The following is a 13,055-nucleotide window of genomic DNA, read 5'->3' as shown; positions in this document are numbered from 1 at the left end:
AGTAGAAGAAGTGTCTGGTTTTCAGTTCTACATTGTCAGGTCCTCTGCTTAATCTGCTTTTGTTTCTCCTGTGCTTTTGTCCTGTTTAAGTTTATTTATTGAATGTTTACGCTTTTGCCACCAAGCCCAGTTTCCTGCATTTTGGCTCCTACACCTCCAGTTCCTAAAAGCTGCACCCAATGTGACTCTAGTTCTAGATTGGGATCTGTTCCTCCAAACACAGACTTTTGTTGTGATAGGAAAGACTTTAATACAAAAGATTGTGAAACTGAATAATACAGAGTTTAAAGAGGGCGATTGGTCCCGCCCACATTTCCTCCATCCATCCATCTTCTTCTGCTCATCCGGGAAGAAGGCTCATTTAAGCCTAGATGTCCAGACTTCCCTCCCCCCGGCCACTTCCTCCCACTCCTCTGGGGAGACCCAGAGACGTTTTCAGGCCAGGAGTCTCTCCAGCGTGTCCTGGGTCTTCCCCGGGGCCTGTGGGACATGCCGACATCCAGGAGGCATCCAAGGCAACCCTCTCTATGTGGAGGAGCAGCAGCGGACCTCGTTCTTTCTGTCACGACCCAGAGGTCGTGACCACAGGTGAGTATTGGAATGAAGATCGACCGGTAAATTCAGAGCTTTGCTTTCTGGCTCAGCTTTCTCTTCACCACAACAGACCAGTACAGCAACTGCATAACCAGGGACGCCGCTGCAATCAGCCTGTCCATTTCGCGCTCCAATCTTCCCTCGCTCATGAACAAGACCCCAAAATATTTGAACTCCTCTACCTGGGGCAGGAGCACACATTTCAGAGTCATATTTCTAATGAACTAGGCAAGGCAAGGCAAGGCAAGTTTATTTGTATAGCACAATTCATACACAAAGTAATTCAAGGTGCTTCACAAAACAGAAAAATGCATTAAAATCACAATACATCATAGAAATAATCAACATAAAATTTACTTTAAAAGAAAAGAAAGAAAAAATTTGAAAACTGATTTAAAAATAAAGGAAGGAAAGGAAAGAAAAGTGCAGATAGGACCTTTCAGTCATATACACGGCTAAACAGAAATGTTTTAAGTCTAGATTTGAACATGAGCACAGAAGAGGCCTGTTTTACGACTTCAGGGAGGCTGTTCCAGATTTTAGCTGCAGAATATTGAAACGCTGATTCCCCTTGTTTAGTTCTGACTCTGGGAATCAACAGGAGGCCGGCCCCTGAGGTCCTCAGAGTACGAGATGGTTCATATGGCACTAACATGTCAGAGATGTACTTTGGTGCTCGGCCATGGAGAGACTTGTACACAAGCAGAGCTGCTTTGAAGTCTATTCTTTCAGGTACAGGGAGCCAGTGCAGAGACCTGAGCACAGGACTAATGTGATCATACTTCCTGGTTCTGGTCAGGACTCGAGCAGCAGCATTCTGGATGTACTGAAGCTGTTTTACAGCTCGTTTGGAGAGGCCGGTGAGCAGGCCGTTACAGTAGTCTAACCTAGTGGAGACAAATGCATGAATAAGTATCTCCAGGTCTGGCTTTGACACTATGTTTTTGATTTTGGCAATGTTTTTCAGATGATAAAATGCCGCTGATGTTACTGACTTGATATGGCTGTTAAAGTTCAGGTCAGAGTCCATGATTACCCCTAGATTTCTGACTTGATTTGAGGGTTTAAGAGACAGAGAATGAAGGTAGCTGCTGAGACTTTCTCTTTGTTTCTGTGGGCCAAAAATAATAACTTCGGTCTTGTTTGAGTTTAGCTGGAGAAAGTTGTTCTGCATCCACGCACTGATCTGTTGGAGGCAGTGGCTGAGTGAATCCACCGGCCCATATTCACCTGTTGTCAGTGACACATAGATCTGAGTATCATCTGCATAGTTGTGATAAGATATGTTATTACTGCGTATTAACTGCCCTAGTGGCAGCATGTAGAGGTTGAACAGAAGGTGTCCCAGGATCGATTCCTGGGGCACACCACAAGTCAAGGCCATGTAGTCTGAGACACAACTCCCAATTTCAACAAAATATTTCCTGTCTTCTAGATAAGACTTGAGCCAACTTAGGGCAGATCCAGAGATGCCAACCCAGTCTTGGAGTCTGTGCAAAAGGATCCCATGATCAACAGTATCAAAGGCAGCACTCAGGTCTAGCAGGATTAAGACAGAGACTTTGCCATCATCAGTGTTCAGGCGGATGTCGTTGGTTACCTTGATAAGAGCAGTTTCTGTGCTATGATGGGGTCTAAAACCTGACTGGAAAACATCAAATGAATTGTTTAATAAGAGAAAATCAGTGAGCTGTTGGTAGACAACTTTTTCAAGGACTTTTCCTAAAAATGGCAGATTAGAGATAGGTCTGTAATTATTCAGTACAGTGGGATCAAGACCGTTTTTCTTCAGGAGAGGTTTAATGACTGCAGTTTTTAATGCCTCTGGAAATATTCCAGATTGAAGAGACATGTTAACTATTTGAGTAATTGATGGCAACACACTGTTCAGGACAGACTTTAGAAATCTAGTGGGTAACACATCAAGGCAGCATGTAGACGAGCTCAGACGGGTGATGGTCTCTTGGACAGTTTGGTCAGTGACAGGTACAAAGTGAGTCAGCTTAGAGTGAGTAGGTGGCCGTTCGATAGTTATATGTGTTGTGGAGTTGATGGCTTTTTTAATGCCCTGAACCTTGTCATTAAAAAATACAGCAAACTCATTACATTTAGGTGTGCAAACCAGTTCTATTGGTAGCTGGGTTGGAGGGTTAGTTAATCTGTTTACTGTTGTGAACAGGACACGAGAGTTGTTGCTGCAACTTCCAATGATTTCAGAGAAGTACCTTTCCCTTGTTCTGCATAAGATCTGGTTGTAAGCGTACAACTCCCCCTTATACATTTCATAATGAACCTGGAGTTTTGACTTGCGCCACTTTCGCTCAGCTCTGCGGCACTGTTGTTTCTGTGCCCTGACTAGATCATCGTTCCTCCAGGGAGCTTTCTGTCTATGTTTTCTCAATTTAACCTTCATAGGGGCAATGGCATCCAGAACATTCAAGATGCTAGAAGTAACAGAATTCAGCATTTCATCAACATTGGCACCAGAGGCGTTTTCAGGGTTTATCATTTCTACAAACTGTGCCCTAGTGCTCTCATTTATTTGTCTCCTTTGGACAACTGCAGGGCCAGGCGGTGGTTTGGGAGTAACAGACTGTTGTGGTTCTGTTGAGCATGCCTCCTCCTTGGAGCCCAACACCTGCTGCTCATCTCTACAATCAGCACCTCCCCACCTGCAGGCCATCACAGACTCTATTTATTCCTGAGGAGGATCTCCAGCCAGCGCCAGATTATTGTTCACCCTGTGGTAACAAGTCCTTGGCTTTGAACAATCCTTCACACTCAAGAGCAACTAAAATAACTTTTGCATCTCTTTCCAGTCTGCCTGCCTGCCTGCCTTCCAGCCTGCCTTCCAGTCTGCCTGCCTGCCTGCCTGCCTTCCAGTCTGCCTGCCTGCCTGCCTTCCAGTCTGCCTGCCTGCCTGCCTTCCAGTCTGCCTGCCTGCCTGCCTTCCAGTCTGCCTGCCTGCCTGCCTTCCAGTCTGCCTGCCTGCCTGCCTTCCAGTCTGCCTGCCTGCCTGCCTTCCAGTCTGCCTGCCTGCCTGCCTGCCTTCCAGTCTGCCTGCCTGCCTGCCTTCCAGTCTGCCTGCCTGCCTGCCTGCCTTCCAGTCTGCCTGCCTGCCTGCCTGCCTTCCAGTCTGCCTGCCTGCCTTCCAGTCTGCCTGCCTGCCTTCCAGTCTGCCTGCCAGCCTATCAGTCTGCCTGCCAAGTCAAATTAAATAACCTAACTTCTATCAGTTTGTGTCTGCACTTGGATTCAGTTATCCACTCCCCTCTCCCAACACAGACAGGTCAAAGAATACACAGAAATGATCAGAGAGGGCGACATCAACCACACTGACATTGTAAATATTAACCCCCTTTGTGATGAGCAGGTCCAGAGTGTGCCCTCTGCTGTGGGTGGGGCAACTTACATGCTGAATTAGATCAAAGGTTTCAAGGACAGCATTGAGCTCTTTTGCATTTCTGTCATTGACATTATCAACATGAACATTAAAATCACCTGTAATGACTAGACCATCAAAGTCTGTGCACACAATTGAGAGCATTTCAGTGAAATCATCAATGAAACTTTGGCTGTGCTGAGGAGGTTTGTACATGACTATGCAGAGTAAGGGAGGAGTTTGTTTTAACTCAATCTTAAAGGACACATACTCAAATGATGAAAACACACCAAATGATAAGTCTGCGGGTTGCAATATTATCTCTAAACAGTGCAGAAACGCCTCCACCCTTTTTATTTTCTCGTATTTCCGATACATGTTTGTAGTTGGGGGGAGTTGATTCGACTAAAACTGTTTCCTGTGTTTTTGTCAAGCCATGTTTCAGTTAAAAACATAAAATCAAGATTAAAAGAAGAGATAAGATTATTGATTAAAAATGATTTGTTGCATAAAGATCTGACATTGAGTGCAGCAAGTTTGAGATTAGTTTCCTTGGGACTGGTCGAAACCTTCTTGCAAGGGATATCAAATAGATTTCTTTGATTGGACAGTCCAACTGCCCTTTTTTGAATTCTACGTGGTGCAACTACAGGTATAGCACCAGAAGGAAGCTGTTCATCACAGGGCCCCAGTTTGACATAACCTTTCCTAGGACACTGGGGGCCCGTTTCATCCTAGCTCTGGGGGATAGCACGTCTAGAGGCGCGCAGGGGAGGTCGAGTTGAGGGTAGTTTGGGTGTTGGACCAGGAGGAGCGGGAGCTGGACGGGATTTGGGTGAACGATGGAGGGGGCGTGTTGGAGGGGCTTTGGATGAAGGACGTGTTGGAGGGACTTTGGGTGAAGGATAAGGAGGGAGTGCTGGAGGGGTAGGAGAGCTCCTGTGTGGTGTGAGGCTCACAGGTGTTAGGGGAGCCATCTTAATTCCTGACTTAATGAGGCTATCAAAATGGCTAGGTAGGGCCATGGGTGAAAGTGGGGGGGACGAAAAGGAAAGTGAGTCTTCACTGGGAGTAGATGTAGCAGGGGGCGCCCACAGCTGGTCAGACGGTGGTATTTCTGGGGCCAAATCTGGTGGTTGTTGTGGTTCTGCGGTTGGGTCCTTAGCTGGCGGTGGTTGTTGTGATGCTGGTGCAGCTGAGTCCTTAGATGGAGGTGGTTGTGGTGCTGGTGCTGCCGGATCCAAGTCTTTGACCGATGGTGGTGGTGGAGGTAGTTGTTGTTGTTGTTGCCGTTGTGCTGTGGTTCCTGGGACACTGGCTCGGTCCTTCCTTACTGCCTTTTCAGGGCCTTGGCCTATATGCCCCAGAGCGTGGAGGAGGTTCTTCACTAACTCTCTTGCTCCACCTCTGTTCAGGTGTGGGCCTCTTCCCATGAATAGGTCCTTTCGCTTCCAGAATGTATTGAAGTTCTCAATGTAATGCAATCCTCTGGAAGCACACTCTCTGGAGAGCCAATTGTTCAGCTGAAACAGACGGCTGAACTTGAGTGACACCCCATCGATGTTAGGAAGAGGTCCGCTGATGAATGCTTCAACCTCTACTTTGTCAATCTCTTCAAATAACTTGATGAAGTCTTTTTTCAAACGTTCAGATTGTTTTTTTTGATATCGACAGCACCTACATGGATGATTATTCGTTTGACTCCTTGGTACAAGACTTTAGATAAGAGTCCTGTAATCACTGGAACAGTAGAACTTGGGCAACATAAAGTTTGCATTCTTCTGTGGCTGACTCCACTGATAGCGCCATGTCCAAGCAGCAGCGTATCTCTGACCTTGACGTTTGGCACAGATTTTCTTTCTGCCTGTGCTTTGTTTCCAACATTATAACTCCTATTCTGTGGTCCAATTTCACTTTGTTCTTTAACATCACATTGTGTTAGGGGTAAAAATCTGTTTGTGAGCTTTATTTCGGATGTTCTGTCATCTTTACGCTTTGGCTTAACACAGAGTTCCTCCGCACAAAGTTTCGGAAAGGACACAACATCACTCAGGTCTATGTCACTGTTATTCTTCTCATTTGTAGTAAGAGCAGGCTTCTTACCACCCGATGTTACTGGAAGGGTCTTGTGAAGTCCATTTTCAGTTTCCAAAGTAAATATCCGTGTTTGTAGCTCTTTTATTTCTTGTTGGTAGATCCGACAGCATTCACAGTGGGAGTTTGTTTTTCTTCCTCTTCCGGACATGTCGCTGGCTTGTCAGACGTAAAAATATTGATTTGTATAGGTGGAAGTCACAAAAAAGGACCAGTCTGATATTCCAGGAGTTGTGGATGAAGTAAAATAATTAAAAATGATTAATTAAATGATTAAAAAGCAAATAAAGCAGGAAGCGGCAGGAGCAGGGGAAAAAGCGTCTGCACTCTTTTGCAGGGGGAGAAAAAAAGAAAAATCTACTACTGCTCCTCTGTGGAAACTATGGTCTAGACAGAAAATGACAAAGGTTTTAGATTTTGGCTAAAAACGCCATCATCATAATTAAAAGACTACTGGGAACGCTCTGAAAATGGAGGAAAAGATGATCAGAGTGGGTCTTAGACAGCATTAAGCTGACCTACTCTCTAAAATCACATGGAAGCAGTCAGTCTTGGCCAAATGTCTTTTTTGTTTTTCCTTTTTAGATGGTTTATAATGAAATTAAGAGAATTTATTTTTTGTTTTTTGTGGATTTGTTTGTGCCTAAAACTAATAATAATATGTTTATTTCTAAAGGTAATTGTGATGTTGCTTCCATCTCTCGGCCCAAACTGAGGCCCTTTCACTCTGAAACAACAGAGGTGTTCACTGTACACTGCCGTTGACAGGGAATTAAGCTTTCCACAGGGCTGCACTGAACACGCTCTCCTTTGGATTTTCCTGCAGGCTGTGCTGTCGGGCTCGCCGGAGCAGCCCACCCTCCCACAATCCTCTCTGACACACAAGCCCGCACTTGAAATTCACATCCAATGCCAACATGCAGTGGCAGGACAGGTAGTGGCGGGGAGAGAGGCACAGAGATAAGGTCGCTGTCACAGACGTCGGTGGCATTTTGCAGCAGCACTCGCATTTTTACCCCAACGACCTCTTTGACGCTATTTTGAACCGATTTCAATCATCTAAATGTGAAGGCATGCCACATATTCATCCTTGCATTTTTTTTTTTTTGGGCAGTTGGATTTGAGGCTTTTCTTGAACTGGCAGGTCTCAACTTGGAGTCAACACCGAACCCTGCTGGATAAATGTGTGCTGCAAACTTCTATCTTTACCTTTTAACCCTTGTGCTATCTTAGGCCCTTTAACATTGGGAGTTGGGTCATCTAGACCCACTAGACAGTCCTCTGAACCTTTTTCCTTCAATGATTTGTGATCTTCACTGGTGTCCATGGATTACATGAAATCCTCTCCACCTTTATCCACCTTTGTCATGGTAGGGAGAACACGTCAATGGTCATCTTGACCCCATAGGAAAGTACAAGGGTTGAAATAAAAATGCATTAACACCTGCAGCGTTTCTCGCTGACTGGCATAATCAAAGGGCTTTTCTGTCAGCATGGAAAAATGAAATTACAGACATGCCACCATCATCCGGGAGGTAATGACAAACTAAGGCATGCATGCTTGGGCAATCATTTTCTGTTTAATCTCCTTAGAGGAGGAGCACTGAAGCTGCTGACAGTTGGCAGACCTGAAATCAGCAGAATGTGAGGATGTGCAGGAATCTGCTACTACTACTACTACTTAGACCTCACCACAGTACGGAAACTGCACTAGTTAGAGTCTCTAATGACTTGTTATTGGCCTCAGAAAAGGGACTACTTTCTATTCTGGTCCTGTTGGACCTCAGTGCTGCCTTTGACACTATCGACCACGGTATTTTACTCCATAGATTAGAGCAGGACATAGGGATCAGAGGATCTGCTCTCCAGTGGTTTAAATCCTATCTGTCTGATAGGTATCAGTTCGTTAATGTAAATGGCCATTCCTCTCAGTGCACTCGAGTCAACTATGGAGTCCCACAGGGCTCAGTCTTGGGACCGATCCTGTTTACGCTTTATATGTTACCCCTAGGAAACATAATCAGGAAACACAGCATTAATTTTCATTGTTATGCCGACGATACGCAGTTGTATTTATCCATGAAGCCTGACCAGAATGACCAGATAGAGAAACTGAACGCCTGCATCAGTGACATCAAGACCTGGATGACAATTAATTACCTCCTCTTGATCCCAGAAAAAACTGAGGTCATTATACTTGGTCCTAAAAACCTCAGAGATGCTCTGTCTGCTCAGATAGTCTCCCTGGATGGTATAAGTATAGCCCCCAATTCCACAGTTAGAAACCTTGGGGTTTTACTTGACCAGGATTTATCATTTAAGGCTCATATATCTCAGGCGTGTAGAACTGCCTTTTTTCACCTGCGGAATATTGCTAAGATCAGAAATATACTTCCTAAGAGTGATGCTGAAAAACTCATCCATGCATTTGTTACGTCGAGGCTGGATTACTGTAACTCCTTGTTAGCAGCGTGTCCTAAGAGTTCCTTAAGAAGTCTCCAGCTTGTTCAGAACGCAGCTGCTAGATTGTTAGCTGGAACCAGCAGAAGAGATCACATCACTCCTGTGTTAGTTTCGCTCCATTGGCTCCCAGTTGATTCCAGAATCAAGTTCAAGATCCTCCTGTTAACCTATAAGGCCTTACATGGAATGGCCCCGTCCTATATTAAGGACCTCATAGTCCCTTACCAACCAATCAGAACACTTCGCTCGCAAAATGCAGGTAATCAGGAGATGTCCCCTTAGTGCCCTACCCGCCAATTTTAACTGCACCCCCCTTAGTACACACACCCCTCCCCCCTCAATATATACATCCCAACATAAACACACACACATGCACACACACACCCTCTTAAACACACATATACGCACACACATTTTGCAAGGAAGGTGGGACCTAGGACCATCTGTCCCCTGCCTCTTCCCTGGTGGGGGGTACGGGCCCCTTTGCAGCGGCGGCCGTGTCCCCGGGGTGCCGGCTTCCTGGGCCCGGCGGTGCTCTCTCCGCGCGGTGGGGGGGTTCACATTACATCTGAGCCGGGGGTGTTGGTGTCCCTGGGGGGTGGGTTCTGGTCCTTGCTCCTGAGCGCTGGGCCCCGCCTAACTTCCAACTGTGGCCGAGCCTGGTCGGGCCATATTTACAACACCCCTTGTGGGCCCTCTTTTTTCCCCGGGGTTCCCCCCTCCTGGGCGGGGGCGGCGGGCCCCTGCCTTGCTCCTCCCTGGACCAACCGTGGGCCGGGCGGATGGCTGCCTGGAGTGCGGGGCGGGTCTCCCTTGGGGGGTCCTGGCTCGTACCTGGGGTTGGGGCGGGGGGATGCCCGGAACTCCTGGGTGGTGGTGGGGTGCTCATCTGGGGCTGTGGGCGTCCCTCTCCGGTGGGGCCCTGCGTTGGGCTCTCCCGGCGCGGCGGGGGGGCTGTTCTCCTGGTTGGGCTGGGGCGGCCCTCTCTTTCCCTCTGTGCCTCCCTGCTCTCTGGCTCTGGGGGGCCTTGCGGCGGTCCTGCTGGCCCTGGCCTGGGTGGCGGGCTTGGTCGCCCGGGCGGCGGTTGTTCCCTGCCGGTTTCCGTGTGGCGTGGGGGGGATTCCGGCTGCCGCTGCTGCTGCGGTGGGGGTCTTGGGGTGGGGATGGCTGGGCGCTCTCCTTCCTTCTTTACACATTCCACCATCCATATTAGAAGAACATGAGCACTCACCTGAGCACGGGTGTTGGCTCACCTTTGCACTGGCGGTTTGCGTGACTGAATGACTGAAATGTTTCACACTAGTTGGTTTTAAGGCATAAGTATGCGTGTGAGCACTATCTGTTTTGTGTACATGTCGACAGATGGACATTTTTGCAACTAGCAGGTGTGTTTGACACTTGGGTGTGTGTGTGGACAGGCTCCGCCCTTTTTGTACTGCATTTGAGCCTTACCATGGTGATTAACAACCAGTAAACTTGTTGCTCTATGCTGCTTCATGGTCTTATCCCCCTTCCCCTCCTACTATCACCCTCCTTCCCCCCCTCTTTCTAACGTCCCTCTCTCTTCTTCCCCTCTTTCCTTTTCCGTCCGGTCCAACACCAAAGATCTTCAAACATGTTTGAAATTAATAAAGTTTGGCCTCAATTACAAAAGGGGTTTATTCAGACATACCTTTGGTTTGTCTGAAGATTAATAACCCCTCTTGTTAAAGTAAAATATGTCCAACACAAGAGGCCCTCAGCTCTCATCTGTTTGCCCAGCTGTTGGACAGGACAAGGTAAAAAAAAAAAAAAAAAAAAAAAAAAAATGCAGGACTGCTTGTGGTTCCTAGAATTGGTAAAAGTACGGTTGGAGGTAGAGCGTTTAGTCACCAAGCCCCTGTCTTATGGAATAAACTCCCAGCTCATATAAGAGAGGCCGACTCAGTTTCTACATTCAAAGCTAGACTGAAAACATTCCTCTTTGGACAGGCTTATTGTCAGACTAGTTAGTATTCAGAGATTATTTAACTTAATGTTAGTTTGTTTAAATTAAACTTAATAATAACTATTTCTTTTAAAAGGCTGCTAGAAGTTGAAGCTGGGGTAACTATGGTACACTGGGGTTCTGTCCTCTTTCCTTTTTTACTTCTACCCTTCCTCTCCTCTATTCTTGATCATAATTCATCATTTAGTTCTCCATGCCTCTGTTTGGTGCAGTGCGATTCATGTATTGTCCCTCTTTTCCTCTCCCCTCCTGGGGAGTGGGAGTGCTTCCAGACTCCAGTTGGCTCATCCGTGCTCCAGTTCCTGACCGTTTACCTCGCCTTTGCTCCTGCTCCTACACCTGGCTGTGGATCCTGCCTCTGGCTCATCTCTGGCTCGTCTCTGCTCTGTACCTGACCGAGTACCTCGTCTCTGCTCCTGCTCCTACACCTGGCTGTGGTTCCTGTCTCCGGCTCGACTCGCGCCTTTGACTGTCCCGATAACCACGGCTGGATGAAGCTCGTCTGCTGGACTTTTATATATGTAGTTGTAGATTTAGATAAGTTAATTCTTCTCTAAGATTTCTGGTAAATCGCCTGTCCGTCCTGGGGGAGGATCCCTCCTTCATGTGGGCACCCCTGAGGTTTCTTCGTTTTTTCCGGAATCCGGTTTTTTTTGGGAGTTTTTCCTTACCGCGAAGGGGGGTCTAAGGGCAGGGATGCCAGTATAGCTTAGTCAGTTTGTTAGTTCATTTTAGTATTTTTCTATTGAACTCTTTGTATTCGTGATACTTTTGATTTCATGTTTTACTTCGAAGCCCATCGAGACGACTGTTGTTGTGATTTTGGGCTGTACAAATAAAATTGAATTGAATTGAATTGAATTGCATCAGAACTGGAAGCATTTTCTTCTCATGGGGAAAATATTGTTTCTCTTTTTTTTCCCTCAAAGTTTTACTTTGGGATTTATAGAAGGATTTAGACGTTGCGTTGGGGTGAAGAAAGTCATGAGAGAGGAATAATTTCAAAGCTATTAGTCAGAAAATTGTAGCAAAAAAATGCCCCAATGACCTGTTAATGTTGGGCAGCGTAGCTATTCCACTAACCGCTCACAAGAGCTGTAATTAACACTCTTTACTTCTATTTGCCTATTGAAGATTTCTTAGTGTTTATGTTTTGTTGACATTGGGTTGAATCTAACTCCGTCTTACATGTTTCTACATTTTTCCACAAACGTGGAGACGATTGCAGGCATTTTTTTAACTATATGCCTTTGCTACAACCGCCTTATGGATGGATACGAGGTGAAAAAATGCTCAAACCTGTAAAGAGGTGGCCCGCACAAGATATCAAGGTCTTGGACAATGCTATATATACACTGGACATTTGACACTTGTTCAAAAACGTGCTGAACGCACTTTTAACCCTTGTGCTATCATATGACCCCCCCCTTACATTGTCATCTTCTCCCTACCATGACAAAGGTGGATAAAGGTGAAGAGGATTTCATGTAATCCATGGACACCAGTGAAGATCACAAATCATTGAAGAAAAAAGGTTCAGAGCACTGTCTAGTGGGTCTAGATGACCCAACTCCCAACGTTAGTGCATAGGATAGCACAAGGGTTACTGGTGTTCACGCTGGCCTGTCGCTAACTGATATTAGCCATGCACTCACATTTGGAAGAGGCTTGGTGCTAAATGTGGAAGTGGTCCAAATCTTGCAAAACTCGCTCCAGGCTTTTCCTTTCACAATCTTTATTCTGAAATGTGAAATTCTTTGTTGTACAATTCTGGTCGGACACCAACTACAATTGTCAATTTCTCCTCCGTGATCGATTTTCAAACGGTTGGCACTTGAGTGAATGAAAGGAAGCCATCATCACCATCATCATCATCACCAAATCAGAGTCCCTGATTGGTCAAAGTTCAACTGGTTTGACTTTCAACACCCATTCAATGGTTCTGTGTTTTGCACAAACACGGACTTAAAAACGTGCGTAGAGATGAGTGAATCGGAGACTTTTTCAATCTGGCATTTACGCACGTTTACATAGACCTTTCGCTGGAAGTGGTCGCTTGAGCGCACCATGCCGAGGTTGGCGTTCACACAGCATTAAGCAAAATTGTTCCTGCAGAGTTTTTTCTCTGTGGGCAAACACAACTCTCAAGAGCAAGTTAGGTGAAATAGGCAAGACGCAGCTGTGCTGAAAGCTGCCAGTAGGTGCAATTCACATAAGTGTGTGCTCCTTGCATGGAGCTTGACTATTGTATTTCAGGCCATTAAACACGGTTTGAGTGGAGATACAGGCACTAACATATTGAGCAGGCAGTTAGGAGCATTTTACTAATGACTAGACTGTAGCGTAAGGACACCATATGATAGAATCACCAGTACATCATGCAGCACATTCTTGCAAAAGACTATTTTTCAGGTAGGCAAAAAAAAACTTTGACCGCCTATTGCACTGATCTGATTCATTGCTGGTTCGACCAAAATAGCTAAGTGAGTTCAGCAAACTCTCTTCTAAAAATCAATATGTTATCAGCGCTGGACA

The 13,055-nt window shown here is 46.1% G+C and overlaps 2 long non-coding RNA genes across 2 annotated transcripts; both read left to right on the top strand.

Annotated features, from left to right (window-relative positions):
• Positions 1–449: 449 nt before the first annotated feature.
• On the top strand, positions 450–5,478 carry LOC144988693 (uncharacterized). The gene is made up of 2 exons (XR_013652665.1): positions 450–3,340; positions 3,450–5,478. It is a non-coding gene; the product is annotated as an uncharacterized LOC144988693 (long non-coding RNA).
• A 2,138-nt stretch (positions 5,479–7,616) lies between these two features.
• Positions 7,617–11,376, top strand: LOC144988694 (uncharacterized). Its single transcript, XR_013652666.1, has 2 exons — positions 7,617–8,792; positions 10,347–11,376. It is a non-coding gene; the product is annotated as an uncharacterized LOC144988694 (long non-coding RNA).
• Positions 11,377–13,055: the final 1,679 nt, after the last annotated feature.

This window comes from Oryzias latipes, chromosome 21, assembly GCF_053564925.1.
Source record: "Oryzias latipes strain Hd-rR chromosome 21, Olatipes_Hd-rR_3.1".
NCBI classification, from domain to species: Eukaryota; Metazoa; Chordata; class Actinopteri; order Beloniformes; family Adrianichthyidae; genus Oryzias; species Oryzias latipes.
Note: the sequence above shows the minus strand (reverse complement) of the source record. Positions and strands in the feature narration are given on the sequence as shown.